At 33.4% G+C, this 16,504-nt stretch overlaps 1 protein-coding gene across 2 annotated transcripts in view; it reads left to right on the forward strand.

Moving 5' to 3' along the window:
• LOC106467096 (phosphatidate phosphatase LPIN2-like) overlaps window positions 1-16,504 on the forward strand; it is an 89,272-nt gene that overhangs the window by 5,538 nt on the left and 67,230 nt on the right. For both annotated transcript variants that reach the window (XM_013927414.2, XM_013927416.2), the window contains exon 2: window positions 11,685-11,743. The gene's annotated coding sequence lies outside the window, so the exon portion shown is untranslated. The remainder of the gene's footprint in view (window positions 1-11,684; window positions 11,744-16,504) is intronic.

The raw sequence follows: 16,504 nt of genomic DNA on the forward strand, positions 1-16,504 counted from the left end.
CCCCCATTGGTCCAGACAATTCAAACCAATACCCTGGTTTTTGTTTTAACATTCGCTCTCTGGCTGCTGACAAAGGGTGAATAAGGGCTTTAGTAATTTTCGCAGTGTTTTTTAAAGCCAATTTCAAATTATTGGGAGTGCAGTTGCTTGGAAATAAATCATTCAAATTCAGCGTGTATTAGTGCAGTAGACATTTTTCATTTGTTGTCTGGTGTAAAATAATTAGTATTTTATTTACCAGAAATTTATATATTCACAACTGTGATTTTGCAATGACACTCTTCCATGGCCTGGAAACTATAATTCTCTGGTGATCTGCATTGGTGGTTGGACAAGGCTCACACATTGGCAGGTGCTCCCCCCCAAATCTGGATTTGCATATCTTCATGGACGCCTCCCTTCAGGGCTGGGGAGTGTATGGTGGGTTGATAGCAGGAAACTTCAGGTCGGGGTCTCAAGCCAAAAGATCTTACCGCATGAACATCTTAGAGCTTCTGGTTGTACGTCATGTTTGGATCATTTTCTTCACCTTGCCAGGAATTGTCTGGTCATGATTCATTCTGAAAATTCTACAGTGGTGGCTTATATCAATCATAAAGGCACCACCTGTTATCATTCTCTTTGTGATCAAACATTGGATCTCCTTTTTCAGGCCCACATGCTCAGTATTCATATCCTTGCATGTCATGTTCTTGGTGCATTAAATCTTGTTACAGATTGTCTTTCCCATTCTGACAGAGTTTATCTGATGGAGTAGTCCAGCGGCTATGCCTTCAGTAGGTTACTTCTCACTTGAATACATTTGCCACATCCCTCAATACCAAATTACCTTTGTTATGTTCTCCAGTTCCTCATCCTCTTGCTCTGGCTGTTGATGCATTGTTGTGGGTCATGGGGGTGGCATTTGCTGATTAAATGGTTCTTTCTCTTATGCTATACCTTGATGATTTTCTTATACCGAGGATGTTATTGTGCTGGGGGCAGTTCCTGTTGGGTTTGTTTTGAGTGAGGTAGTTTACATTACAGAGACATCTCTACTATACCGATTGTCTGTATGTCAGGTTCGCTGATCAGTCAAACAACTTATCACATTGCTATCATGTGTCCTGTTCATAGGAGGGGGGGGGGGTACGAGATTCCTTCTGGTCTGCTGAACTTGAGGTGAAGAGGGTATGATCCTCTTTCCTATCCCCACCATATGGCAGGGTTTTGGTTTGTAGTTGACTTGCCAGTAGTATGATCCTCTTTCATACCCCCATATGGTTGTTAGTTCCCAGTGGCTGGGTTTTGGATTGTAATTGACTTATCGATGGTATGATCCTCATCTTACCCTGCATGGATGTCAATTCCCGGTGGCCCGTGTTTCGGATGCAGTTGACCTGCTGGGTATGGTTCATCATGCCTTAGTCACATCCTAGAGGATGGACACCTAGAGACACATCCTTTTACTTTCACCCACAGTTCAGTACTCTATGGGATTGAGATTTGTTATATGGTGGTTCGGATCCCTATCCTACCATTGATCTTTCACGTAGGGATGTGCTCCTTCCTTTTTTTCCACCCATGTCTGCGACACTTCATTCCACACTGGGCCAAAAGTATATCTGGTATAGATATGGTGCAGTCTCCAATGTATGAGGATCAACTATTTTAGGGTGTTCTTTAAACGTTTCTGAGGAATGCTTCTTTGTTTTTCCCTTGCACTGATCCCTCCACCTATTCAATGTGGGATTCTAGCTATTTATGTGAGAGGAGGTAATGTACCATATCGGAAGTTATAATTTTCTTATACTGAAAATATATTTCTGATAGGTACTTACCTCCTTTCACATTTACCACCCTTCCTCCCCACTGAAAACTCGTGATTTTGTTTTCTGCCAAAACGTTAAGTGTTAGTGTGGTAGAATTGAATAGAGGGAGTCATATGCGTCAGGAGAATGTCGCATTTTTTGGTGAAGGGTTGTTTCATAATGATTTACATGCAAGATGTATTTGAATCAGTTGATTGTAAGTACATGGGAGCTCGAGGCTTATGGCATGTGGAAAACATTTTTTGCATATAGATGGCAGCATTGAACGAGAATAGCTATTTATGTGAGAAGTGGTAAGCACCTATTGGAAATATATTTTCAGTATAGGAAAATTATAACTTTAGTGAGGTTTTTAGGCATGTTTATACACATTTATTTATTTTTATTCTGAAAGGGAGACAGAGGCTATTCAGCAGAATTTAACTACAATTTTCTAAAGATGTCAGTTGGACAAAATTGAAAGGCGTTGTTAATGGACTGCATCTGTCTAGGAAGTTTTGGATGACTTTTTTTTATATATCTAATACAGATTTTCATCAGAACTTGTTGAAGATCTGCACTAGTAGCAAAAAGTGTCATCCGAAATTGCCTAAACAGGTTAGTCCATTAACAATGCATTTCAAGTATATTCTCCTCTGTCTAAACCTTCTACTAAGCAAAATCTCAATTTTTACATGCAATAATTTAATATCATTAAAATTTCTGAAAGCTGTTATGCTAAAAAGTTGTTAGTGTGGTTTAGAAAGAGATAATGGTTTTAATAGGTACACGATTAACAAAGTAAGGAGTGGTGTTTCTTATGAGAATAACGTCATTGTTTTTAACAAATTTTATGATACTGACTGAGGTTTGTGATAATGAAAGGCAAAAATTATGTGACATAATTAAATCATCATGGAAAAAATAGGATTATTTATTGAAAAATGGTTGTGGTTATGGGAGATTTTAAAGAAACTGGACTTTCTAAAGATGGAAGTTATGTTGAGTTTGTGAAAATTGCTATATTGTTCATTATGTGAAAGAAGCTATTAGGGATGGGGTGAATAGTATAATATTTTAATTATTGTTTTTATCCCTTAATCTTCAAGTATTTCCATGGGAAAATCAGAATTATCACGCTACAAGAATTTGTGTTATTAACAGATTTTCTTTTTTTAGACTTAAGTAAGGGTGTGGCAGAATTAAAAGATTAGAAAAATGAACTTGATTTCTCGGGGTAATTGGTTTAAGCTATAAAACCCAAGATGATGATTTGTTTTTGAAATTTATTTTTTCAAGTTTTGGTTCAAATTATAACTTTGGGAAATAATTTGATTTATTATGTTATGTATGCTCTAAGTTTGAATTGCATACAAATTTTATTTGATAATTAACTACATGGATTTGATAGATTTATTTGTTTGTTTCTGTGGGTGTTGTGTAACTTTGTGTTGAATGACCTTTTATCATTTTGCTGTTGTCTAAAATATATTTGCAAAGACAAGAAATACAAAGTGAAGGAGATAAGAATTATATTAACAGGACATTTTAAAATTAACAGTACTTAGTAATTTAGTTATGATGTAGTTGTACAGCATTAAATTTTTATGAAAATAATTTGTTTGGTGTTATAAATAGGGATCCAATATTTTCTCTTTATAAAAATCACCAGTTAGGCCTCACTTGTACTATTGTATATAACTTTGATCTCCTTGATAAATGATATTAACTTATTAGAGAAGGTTAACTGAGAAGATTCTGAGTTGGAAAGGTAATCTTACAGTAGTAATTTTTACAACAGTAAAATCTATTATTTTCTATTGTAACAAAAAAAAAGGGTAAGAGGGAATCTTACTAAAGTGTACAAGATTATCCTGGTGACTGATTGGATAAAAGCCTTTGATTTTTGTGTGCTGTATTCTTAAGACAGTCAGATAAGAGGATATAAGTTTAAGGTTTGGAAAAGACAGTTGAGGGCCTAGTTAAGACAATTTTTATTTTTCGAACACTTTGATTAGTTTATGGAATGAGTTACCATCAGAACCAGTAGTGGCTGGCTCTTTACAAGAGTTTAAGAGAATTGATGATTTCCTAAAGAATAAAGTGTGGGTAATTTTTACTTTTTCTGATAGTGGGTGTGAAGGTACAGCCTTGAGGTACCAAATGGTCACTTTTTGTTTGGATGGAAATGGTTTTATGACAAATAATGTAACAGTGCAGGATGAATTAAGAACTACATCATTTATGTACAGTGGGACAAACAAAATATCTAATTTTTGGAAGTAAGGTTACTATCCCTGATGAGCTTTGTTGTGAAACCTTGAAGAAAGTAGTAAAATTATAATCACTAGTTGAAATACCCAGTGAACTTGCAGAGAAGACATAGGAGCCCACCAGTATAAGGGCAACACATGCTCCATGTGCTACTCCTCTCTAGCACTTTGTGTATTCCAAAAGCTCTTTTTCTCAGCATTGCAGTATTAATTTAATCTTGAATTATGGTATTTTTTGCATTGCACTTCTTACTTTAACTTTTAGTTACCAGTTTGAATTATATCTTCTTTAATTCATTTTCTTGTTTTGTGCTTTAAAAAAAAAAAGATGGTTTTGTGGATCATCTCGACTGTGAACTTTCATATTCATATTTATGATACCATCTGAAATCCTCTTCAACAGGAATCATTTTCTACTATTTCAATTGTGACTGGAGGCACCCTGACAGTGAGTGGTGTTACAGCCATTGTGCACGAAGTGGTTGTTTCATTTTACCTTCTACATCTTGTATCCAAGAATCCATATCTCCTTCTTCTGTTGCTTTTGCTCAGCCTGCTTCATCTTTTAATAATTTTTGATGTCTCTTCCACCCACCTACTTTTGATTCTAGTTCTTTTCTTCCTGATGAAGGCAAATTAATACCATCTAAATCCTTTGTCTCTTGCTGATATCACAAGTATAGGGTATTCTTTCTTTTACACCAGTTGTTTTTGCTAATTCTTGGGATACCCTGCTGAGTGAATGTCCTTTCTCTGTTTTCTCTTTTACTTCCTACCTGATATTTATGTTAATGCCAATTTCTTACTGTTTCAACCTCTTGTGACCCCCAGTTTCCACACCTTGTCCTCCCAGATCATAAGAATTGTAATTTTTGGCATTTAATTGAGACTTTTCTTCTTTCTTTGAGCTTCAATCCTTTGAGTATCTTCTTCCAGCTTGGAAATATTTTCTTCTTCAGCTACTTTTTCACTTTTCTTTACTCTCAGTTTGCATTTCTGTGTCTTTTACTTGCTAAGCTTCTTTGCTATCTGTACACATTTCCCCTTCTTTCAACTCTACCCTAACAGGATTTACCTTTGAAAATTACACCTACCTATTTCACTTTGGCTTCAATTTCATCCTCACAATGTTCCATTTAATTTTGTTCTGGGATTTGCTTAGTTTGGATGCCTTACTTTCTGAAGTTTGATTTTGTTAGTCTTATTTTAGGGAAATTTGTGTTGCACCCTTCCTTCAAGATGGGGTTCTTGATAGAGTTCCTTACACTATGGAAATTCATGCTGAGGTAGCTAGTCGGTAATAATTTCTACTCACTTTGGTTTTCTGCTTATCTTGGTCCAAAGGGGCCTAGTAGATTTCTCGGCCTCAGTATCCTTGTAGGGTTGGCCCATCTTCTCTTCTTTGTCTACTTGCTACTTTCTGTTTTCCACATACTTGGAGTGCTGGTCATCACAGGTCTCAGAGGTGACCTTTTTTTTTCTGTAGTTGACCTTTGGCTCTGGTGGGAAAAGTGTGAGCTTGACTCTCCCATTTTTCCCACCTGTGAACTTTTTTAGCCTATCATAGATCTATTGCTCTTGAACCAATTTCTTATTATTATCCTTGATTCCAAGATGATAGATTTTCTCTTCTGAGTTGTGGATGCCCAAGGTTGAATTTTTGGATGCTTTTCTCCACTTTCTGATCATCCAGTCATCTGTTGCTTCCTCTGTTTTGTCCACAGTGATTTGATTTTTCAGTTCAATACCCTCCCCTTCTGGTTAGCTATGGCCCGCCCACTAGTAGCTAAGTAGTAAGTCTGAAGCCTTATAATGCTAAAAACATGGTTTTGATACCCATGGTGGTTACAGCACAGATAGCCCTTTGTTTAGCATTATGTGTAACTACAAACAACAAAAGTTATGGCTCTGTATGTTTTCAGCTGGGTTATGAAGATGCATACTTTGGATCTACATTTCCACTACTATATGGAATGCTGGTGGCTCTGTCTTTCTCTTTTCAGAGAAGCATCCTTTGGGAGTTATCTTGTTTGGGTTGGCTGATCAAGCTCTCCAAGTCAGTATTGACCCCTGCAAAGTATATATGATTCAGCTAGAGTTCTTTCTCGTCTTCTTTACTGGTCAGGCTCAGCATTCTCCTTTATGTCTTTGAGACTCTGGTTGCCAAAGCTATTATGTCACTATTTCTTCCTGCATGAGAGGTTCTGTCTCTTTTGGGGACTTGAGCTTCTCATGAATCTTTTGTTCCACCTGGGCATGGCCAGTAGACTCTTGGACAATCATGGATTATGTTTAGAGATCTTCTCTTTTCTCCTGTGTTTTTACCTCCATTTTTCACTTCTTACTGTCTTGGTGGCTTAGTTGATATCACATTACCATGGGCCTCCCTCTTCCTCCACCTTGCCTTAATTTACATCTGTTAATGGCTGCCTCTCTGACCAGATGAGGTGCTGTTCTGGACACTAACACCATTTTCAGTTGTTTCCTCCAAAGGAGTAGTCTCTCTTATCTCCGAAATGTTGACAGCTCAACATGCTTGCCATCTTCTTTCTTGTCTGTGTGGACACTTAACTTTACAAAATTCTTAGAACTCTGTAATAATGAGCCTGTTTCTGTTTGCAGATTTATTTCTATCACTATGAAATATCTGATCATAAAATCTATAAAAAAAATGCTAACATAAATCACTTTTTCCATTTCTTATAGCAACCTTAACCCAAAGTCCAAACTATCTCATTAATACCTTTTTTAAGTTTACTGCTCATTTTTTAAATACAAAATATCTCCTTTTGTTATTTCATGCTCGAATGTCTTTAAAAGAATATCTTCATAGTATTCAATAACTAAGACTAATATGAAGGCTTTAACTATTATCTTTTAACCATTTCGAGATGGGTCACGGGTAAAAGGCCATGTCATCTCATTTGTTGACTTCAATCAAAATTTTATTGAACTACTATTTCATGAATTTATGTCAATACGTTTGGTATCAAACTGTAGATTATAATTCAAATTTTAGTACTATATATATTACTCAATTTCTTAATTTAAAAGCAAATATTAAAAAACACAGATAAACATCGACTTTTGTGGGTCACGTGGTATGTTGAATGCAGCACTGATTCATATTAGGTGTTTGTAAAGTCAAAATACTAAGTCTATAGTTTCATACAAATTAGAAACTCAAATTATCGATATTGACAAGATAGAATATAAAATAAGAGCCTCTTATCTTTTGAATATTGCTCTTGTAATAAATCAGACACAGTGACACCCCACCCACCTCTTTCCATTTTTGGAAATGCTCCCTTATATACACTTACTTCTATATATAATATGAATAACCAATTGGAAGCTCAGAATGTCTCCCTAGTGGCTTGCTCAGCCATTTTAACAGACTTGGTGGCATTTCTTTCTTTTGAATCAACATTTCAATGAAGTAGGGTATGTCTTTAGTCTGCTTGAAATTTCATATTTTTTTTAGACTAAAATACATCTTAGTTACTAAGCTTTATAAATTATAGTGGAATTATATGGTATTAATCTAGTAATTTATGATTTTTAAGTTATTCATGTGTGTATATAAAACCTAGAAAAAATATTTTGTTTCATATCCTCCATGTGCAAAATTTTTAAAGGGTTAGCAACCTATGTCAAGCAGCAACTGATTACAAAGGTCATAACTAGAAGAGATAATTGTTTGCTTTACTTTCTTATTTACTGTTCTATGTTTTAGGAAAAATAAGTTTAAGAACTTATTTAAAAATCTCAATACTCTACATATATAATGTATAATAACTGAAATGTGACTATTTTGGAAAATACTAGTCTAGTGCACGTGAGCTGCTTCATTGTAAGTTCTGTATTGTTAGCCAGGCCCGGGTGAATAGTCAATATGATAAAAATAATAATTGTATATAAATGAATAATGTTATGAGATTTTAAGCTATTTTGTCTGGACATTTATGTTTTTGTGTTATACTTTGTGTTCATTCTACAATGAAAAAGGCATATATTATGTTTATTTCGTAATTTTTTATGGTGGTTGTGAGATTGGTCAAATTTACTGAACTCATAGAGAGATTAATTACTGAAAACAACAGATAAAATATAATGTTTTTTCTTAAGAAATGTTTGATAACTATCTCAACATCATAAAGATTTTGAATGTGAAATTTCAAAATCTTCTGCAGCATAAAAGTATTTTTAATCTTAAAATTAATATTAATTTGCATGATAGAGAGGCAACATGTGAAAAGAAAAAATAGACATTAGAAAAACATTGCTTTATAAACCTTAAGACTTAATAAAAAAAATTGATATTTTGCACATGAAAGCATTGTAATGTTTACTGATAATCTGTCTAATTTCCTTAACATTTGCTTACTAATTTAAATCTTATAGCATGAAAAATATAACAAGCACAAAATAGTTATGAGGTCAGTCCCAGGGATTGAGCCCGTGCTGAAAGAGTTAAAAAATGACGCTGGAAAAATTCCTTATGATTTGAGGATTTTCAGTTTTATTGCTTAATTTTATGAAGGAAAAAATGTGAAAGGCTCATCAAAATTTATAATCCATTTTGCAGGAATGTTGTTAGTGAACTGTTGTGAGAGAAAATTAAAAAAATTATTTGGAAAAGTTGATAACAGTTTGGTTAATTTCTAATGTAAGATATTTTCTTAAAATGTTATTATTGTACTTATATTTAACACGCAAAAACATAACAGAACAGTGCTTTTTTCTTCCTTAAGTAGTCTAACTGATGTTAGAAAACAGAAACAAAACCTTTTCTTGTCTTACTAATGTCTTATGGAAGCATGTATTTCAATTTCTATAGTGAAAGATGGCATAGTTCATGTAAGCTTTTGTTAAGATTTCTTAAAAGGTTTATTGCTAAAGTGCAATAGGGTAGAAAGTTGAAATAGTGTTAAATAGAAGAAGTTGGTCGTGCATTGTAAATATATATGCTTAATGACACTTTTGGGGTAAGAACATCAATTGTAAAAGTATTATGTACATTTATGTGAAAATCATACATTTTTCTGTCAAAGCCTACTAAACCTTCATGTGAAAACTAAGAAACTAGCATTATTATTTTATAGAAGCACTTGTGTGTGCTTTGCATAAATGCAATTACTAAGAACTGTAGATAATCCTATATAACAAACTGATTAGAGACACTTGATGCCATAACTCTGTAATAGTCAGAATGCAATGAATCATCAGTGGGAATATCCTCACTGTCAACAGTAACCCCAGAATATGTACTATATCTCCAAAACAGATATCTGTTCATTAAGAGCTATGATATCAGAGTGCACACATGGTTAATTAAGAAACAAATAAAAGACAATAAGTTTCAATCACAGTTGGAGGATATAATTTTAGTTCACTAATTATTTACATATACAATTTACTAACAGTTTTAAACTGGCTGTTTTCAGCATACAATTGCATAGATGATCCTCTAATATGTTAATTTACACTAAGACTGAGAGACAAAAATTACACTTAATTTGTAACTTTGAAGCTGCATTTTTGTTGATTTTTACTCAAATTGCTGTTGAATTGTGGTCACACTGTAAAATGTGTTTTCTTTGCATGAATTGTACACAGTGAATAATATTAATGCATGAATGAAAGTTTTATAAAATTTTATAAAATTTCAAAAAGGAATGAGTTCTCACATAAACACAGTTGATAATCATTTAATGTAGGGAATTTACTTAAAATATTAGGAATGAAATGGCCTGTTGAGAAAATAAATTGACAACGTTTAATTCAGTCGCTGATTTACTGATATGTCTACTGTAATAGATACTTACGTGACCTCAGAGTAACACTGGTGACTAAATAGCTAAATTTAAGCTGATATACAGTTACTTCACAAGGCCATTTCATGTACCTTTACATTTTCTTTTTATGAGATAAAAATTCCACTAGATAATATTTCAGTAATTTTAAATATTAAAACATAATGCCACGCATTCCTTTTAACCAGGCAGCAAATCATTTAATTTCTTTTTTAGAAGTACCTACTTAATTATTGAACATGTATAAAGTTCTTGAATCAACTTTTGGTGGGATAGTAGATTTTTTTGGGTACTGTGCTTTGTCTCTGATTGTAAGATGTGATCACAAAAAATATTCAAAATAGTTTATTTATATATTATGAATCTTAATCCCATTTATGCAACACAACTCTCACTTTTTTGCCTCTTCCCTCTCCTGTACAGGCAAAAAGTATACCCTAGATGAGGCAAAATTTGGTCTCCCACAGTTGTGCCCTATGGTGCCTCTACTATCAGGTATCACACTCCATGATCTCAGTGTAGGATTCTAGCTAAACAGTGAGAGTTATTGTCTCAGAAGTTAACATTTTTCTTACCTGAAAATGTATTTCTGATGGATTCTTACCTCTTCACACATTCTCCTCTCTTCCAGGATTTATGTTTCTTACTTGCCTCATCAAAGAATGTGTCAATGTGTAAGGGGAGTTACTGTGCATGGAGGTGTGTCACACTCCTATTGGTGGAGGGTGTTTACTGGTGCAATGCATGTGACATTAGGTGGCTAGTAGCATGAATATATTTTTGGCATAATGTAAAATGTTCAGTAAATGCTGTACTAACAAATCCCAATTTAAAAATAGAACATATACATACAGATTTTTCTTGCTAAGTGTTGTGTATATGGTAAAATGATGAATATTTGAAAAAAGGTAAAAAGAGATAAAGATAATTTTTCTATCAAATTTCATTGCCAGTGGACACCTTTTATTGCTTAACAAATCAGTATCGCCATTCTGATTAATAAAAATTCTCTTATCCTTTCTTAAACATGGTTGAAGAGAGATTTTTACTGAAAACTTTGCTTGTGTTTTTGAATAATGAACAATTAAAGTAAATGAAACCCAACTATATTGCAATGGTATAACAACACTTACACTGGATGATTAGCTTATTAATATCTTTAATTTTTACAATGCAAAAAAAGAAAGAAACTTTGAATACAGAAAAAATAACATAGAAGACACAAATACCCAGAAAAATATTAATATTGACTATTAAAAAATACATCATACTTGTTTATATAAAGATATAAAGAAATGATGCTGTCCATTACTTAATGAAAAGTAATATATAGACACACACACATACACACCATTTCTTCAAGTTCTAAAAACAAAAGCCTTCACATTTTAAGATTTTGTATTTTGTAACATCTTTAAGAACATAAACTAACATTTTCCAAAGCTTCCTACAATTTACATTTTAAGCAAGTTTGTCTTCAATCTAAACAAATAAATGTTATATCATTACATTTTACACTTGAGATTGCCAGAAACAAGTTAAATGTCAAACAAGAAGGGTAAAGTCTGTGATACTTTCCTTTGTAAGCTTTGCATATAGAAAAAGGTATTAAAGTCAGTTATGTAACTTTCACAAGTTATATATGTGAAATAACTGTCTCACTTTTTATTTGGACATTATTTAGTCATCATACATATAAGTCGCAACATTTAAACTGATCAAAAGAACCTTATCATTTTCTTAATTTCACTTAGTTAACTTGCCATGGTCATCCATTGATAGATGTTCTTTCTTTTAACAAGTAGATGTTGAAGCCTTCACTGGGCCAGTGCTACTGGTGGACACCAAACTCAAACTAAGTTGGGTAAGAAATAGTCTTTTTTATTATAATTATTGTGGTGTGTGATATTGCAATATAATTTCAAGACCTGGGTCAGACACAATGGATAAGTTAAAAAACAGCCTGTATTTGCTAAATTTGCACATCTTAATATTGTGGACAAAATTCTTTATCTTCTGAAAATTGTGCTCTTTGTGTTTAAACTGCATGCATCTAGGATGGTGGTTAGAACCTATGCAGTCTCCACTAGCTTATCCAGAGTTGACTTATGTTGGTATGATAGCAGTGCCTGTGAAGACCTGAAAAGCTACTGGTAACAGATACAGCTGCATCACAGCACCTTGTTCTGCTTTTGTCCGTGATGAAGAACTAAGCATTTTGTACTTGATGAGAAGTTGAGGTATCTGTTTTATTTTTAGGAGTTCTGCTACTGTTTCTCCTCCTTTTCTTCAGCAGTCTGTTTGATGTAACCATCTTGAACCTTGTTGCCATAGAAATGGCCTTCGTATTGTACGAGTTCACTCAGTGATCATCAGTGTGCTTACCTACGAGGATCTATTCACAATCATTTAATTCCATACACATCTTCTGATTTTGATGTGACAGATCATTAAAATTTCATACTTTCATTCTTTGAGCTCAGCCCTGTAGATACCTCAGTTTTCCGCTGAGTTAAATATATAGTGCTACTCAGCCACAATTACCTCATTCATCAAGTTGCTTCTCTTTCAAATCTGTCATTGATTGCTGGACCATTTAAACTTAGCATTAAGCATTGCACTATCTGTCCCTGGGCCCATCCATTTTTGGCAGTTGTTTGCTACAGCAACTTAAGCCCAGATCCCCCTTAACATTTCTTTTGAATATGAGTGAATAAGTTGTTTTATTTTGTCACATTTGGAATATGGTAGTTTATTAGCTACCAGATGAATGAGATATCCATCTGGGATTCCTATAGTCTACAGAGTACCTTGTTCAGTTTCAGGATGTCCATAAGGCATGTCAACAATGGCAACCACATCCTGTAGTGTCCTCTCTTGGGAGGTTTCTTAGATTGTACAACATCCTCATACCTTAGTTGCTACTTCTTCCTATCCACTAGAGTACTTCAGGACCTTTGAAAAGACCCTTCCACTTCTACTAAAAGAGTAGAAGTGGGAGAACAGAAAAACATGTTCTACTTGAACTCAAAAACAAAACTTGTTAACAACACTTCAAATGTAACTAAATAACTTTGTCCGTGATATTCTCAGGTAAAACTGAAACCAACAGGTAAGTATCATGTTCCAAAAAACAAAGTTTCTAAACGTTTTTATGTACAACATGAATTAGTCAAACTAACCAAAAAAAAAGAAAATAAACTGACAGTTGTTCACTTTGAAACAAAAATTATACTGACAGACAAAGATTCCATGTAAAAGTAATTACAATGAGTTTTCACTCTCTGGCCAGTTTCTCTCTATCTACATCAAGACAGGACTATCTGGGTAAAGAATACCAAGCTGATTCAGAATAAGTTGAATCCTGTCCTTAATGAAGCATTGACTTCTCTTGTAATTGTTATCCATACAGGAAGACCATTCTTTTTATTCAGAAAAGAAAACCAAGAATTCAAACATCTCTGTGTTCAGCTTATGTCCAACATACCAAATCTTTTGAAAGACATATATAGTATATTGGGCACATGCAGAGACAGACACACACATACGCTAATCCTGAGTATGAGGGACTGCCTTAGGGTTGGATTTAGCTAGTTCGTAGCTGGGTTACTTATGTATAAGAATAAGAATAATCTATATTTAAATTGCGAAAAACTACCTGAATATAATTACAAATATTTACGTATTATGTTAAACATAGAATGTTAGATTTCTAAAGGAATATTGCACCGTAACTAACGAAAAATGTATTGTGAATCTTAGTGTGGACTGATTTTCCGTAAATGGTTTACATACTTTATTAGATACTCATAATAATTGTAACATTTTATTAATTAATACCTAAACTTGATTGGTGCGATTAAATGATGAAATTTCATAGTTATTTAAACCCCCCCCCCCATTTCTGCATTGACTGTGTTACACTAGTTAAGTCGCATAAATACTTAACCGTTAAATTATGCGCCCCCCAGTGGCACAGCGGTATGTCTGCGGACATACAACACTAGAATCTGGGTTTCGATACCCGTGATGGGCAGAACACAGATAGCCCATTGTGCAGCTTTGTGCTTAACTACAAACAGTTAAATTATTATATTATATTTTTATATATAAGATGTAATTGCTTAGTTCACTAAGTATTCATATTAACAAGAATACAAAATGTTAAGATTATTATTAAACTTATTAATTAATTAGAAACTTACAGTAAAATAGAGATAAATTTCTTTGTCTAGTTATGTAATCCTATAAACTGTCACACTTAACAAAGAAATTTTTCACAATATCACACTTCGCAGCATAGATAATTTATCTGATTAAACTAATTATATTCACAGCAAACCGTTACTCCGAAGGCCCGATATTTCGAAGATATGTTTACTCTTTTTTTTAACAGTTAAAATGTTCAATTGATTGTTCATTTAAATTTGTAAAATTCTATAACAAAAACATCCCAGGAAATGACATAAAAGGTCGCAATATCTCATGAACTGGTGGATAATGTTTATCATTATTTACCCAATGTTATTTCTTTGTAAGCGTGTATAGTGTTAGCTGCAGAACCTGCATATTTACGCATCAGGATTGCATCTGGGAATCTAGCCCTTCTGACAGAATGGACATTCAATATCCTTATTCCATGGTGCTGTGACAACAAAAGTTGTATCTCTGACTCATCAAACACGTTGAAAGCTTCCAATCAGTAAAGTTATCTTGACTGTGAGCCAGTGTAATGAGCTGTACACTACAATGTCGATTTCTGTTGTTTGTATTTAAAAAGAGATCAAAGTGTACTCTTTACACTTTGCAGTTGAGATTGCATTCGTCTATTATGGATCTACGAAATTGTTTATTTATTAAATTTTAATTTATAGTGCAAGAACCAAACATTTCTGACTATCGGACGGTCACTGTTATGACCTCTAAAACTTGTTAAATAACAAACCGTGATGTAGTTAATGCGCTAAATTTCTTAATGTTTTTGTTACATTTGAATTGTTACATACTATTCTAGAGAACTTTCATTAATACCTATCCTCCTATACAAGTGTGTAAGTTAGTGTTTGTTCTTGTTAATTACTAATCCGCACAGTAGACTAAAGCAGTTAACAATGTGGTGAATACTTATGTATCATAAGTTATCGGGGAAGTGATATAATTAATTGAACAATAGCCTGTTAACATACACTTACATTATTTAGACAGTGAGTAATAATTAGTTTTGACATATTCTAATTAACGTAGAAACTATCCGCAATTTATCTAATTTCTATGGACATGAGATGACGTAAAATATAGGGTATTCTTAGAAATGCGTCGCACTCTGTAATCGGACTAACAATAGCGTACAGTTGTGTTACGGAAGATTTATTTAATAAACTCGTTACGTAGTTCACTGAGTGTACCGTTAGAGCTTTGAAACACTTGCTACTCAGATTCTTTTATCTACTTTGTATTTGTAAGGTTATTTGAGTTTGCGTGTGGAATTTATGGTGAACAAACCTTAAAATAAGAATCAAATTACAAACTGATAATGATAAGATTAAGGTTTTGGATTGAGGTAAACTTATGGTTGACTTGTATTATTTAGTAATATATATATGTGTGTGTGTTTTACTAAGATTAGATATCTAGGAAATAATAGTTTTACCTTGAATGTTTGAGAGAATTGCATGAGGTTGTGGCGTGATACGTCGTTCTAGAGCATTAACCAATCACGTTGCTCTTGATTTGCCGAGCCCATGTCACTCCGTGTGGTAACTAATCTCACGTGATAGCTCACACAGCTGAGACACACACTCTTATCTTTGCTCATTGAACGAAGTTTATTTCGTCCTTTGTTTTTCTTATATTCTTCCTTCATTATTATTTTAAAAACAATTATGAACATGTATCTAACTCATCCCAAAATACTATACTGATTTATTTAGAAAAACCGCCAGTGACATCAGGATGACGTGAATCGACGTAGGAACATGTAATGTCTTTTACGACCTTTGATCGTTCTTTAAATAAAGATTTTAACTGTGTAATATACAACGTTGATCGTTTGAGTATTTTATTGTAATTTTTGGTTTGATTTTTATTACTGTAGAAAGTAATTTTTTAACCGATGCCGTAATGGTACGTACTCTCTATATAGGAAAAACACGTCAAATGAAAAACTGTTTTCAAAATTATTGCCGATGAAATTTACTGCTTTTATCAATTATTTATTTTTTGTGCTAATGATGAATTACGAGGATACTACGCAGTTATTCAGGTAATTGTCCCAGATATACTGTTTATTAAGTATATTTTGGACAACAAGATATTAAATTTACGCATTGCACTTTCATTTCATCAATGCACGTTTAACTATAGTTGTTTGATGTATCAAATACAATACTTTGAGTTGTATGTGATGACAAGTTATATATCTTGATGATAAACGCTTATCCGTATACTAGAAGTGAAGGTCTTTCGTATATGTTACCGAGATATTTACTCTTGCAGTTGTAACCTTGTCATTCCTTTCTGAGTTTTGTGTATATCGGTTATATAGATGCTGTTCTGAAAGATTTCGTTATGGGAGGACATCTCAATTAAAAATATATATATATATATATATATATATATATATATA

This window comes from Limulus polyphemus, unplaced genomic scaffold (genome assembly GCF_000517525.1).
Source record: "Limulus polyphemus unplaced genomic scaffold, Limulus_polyphemus-2.1.2 Scaffold2487, whole genome shotgun sequence".
NCBI classification, from domain to species: Eukaryota; Metazoa; Arthropoda; class Merostomata; order Xiphosura; family Limulidae; genus Limulus; species Limulus polyphemus.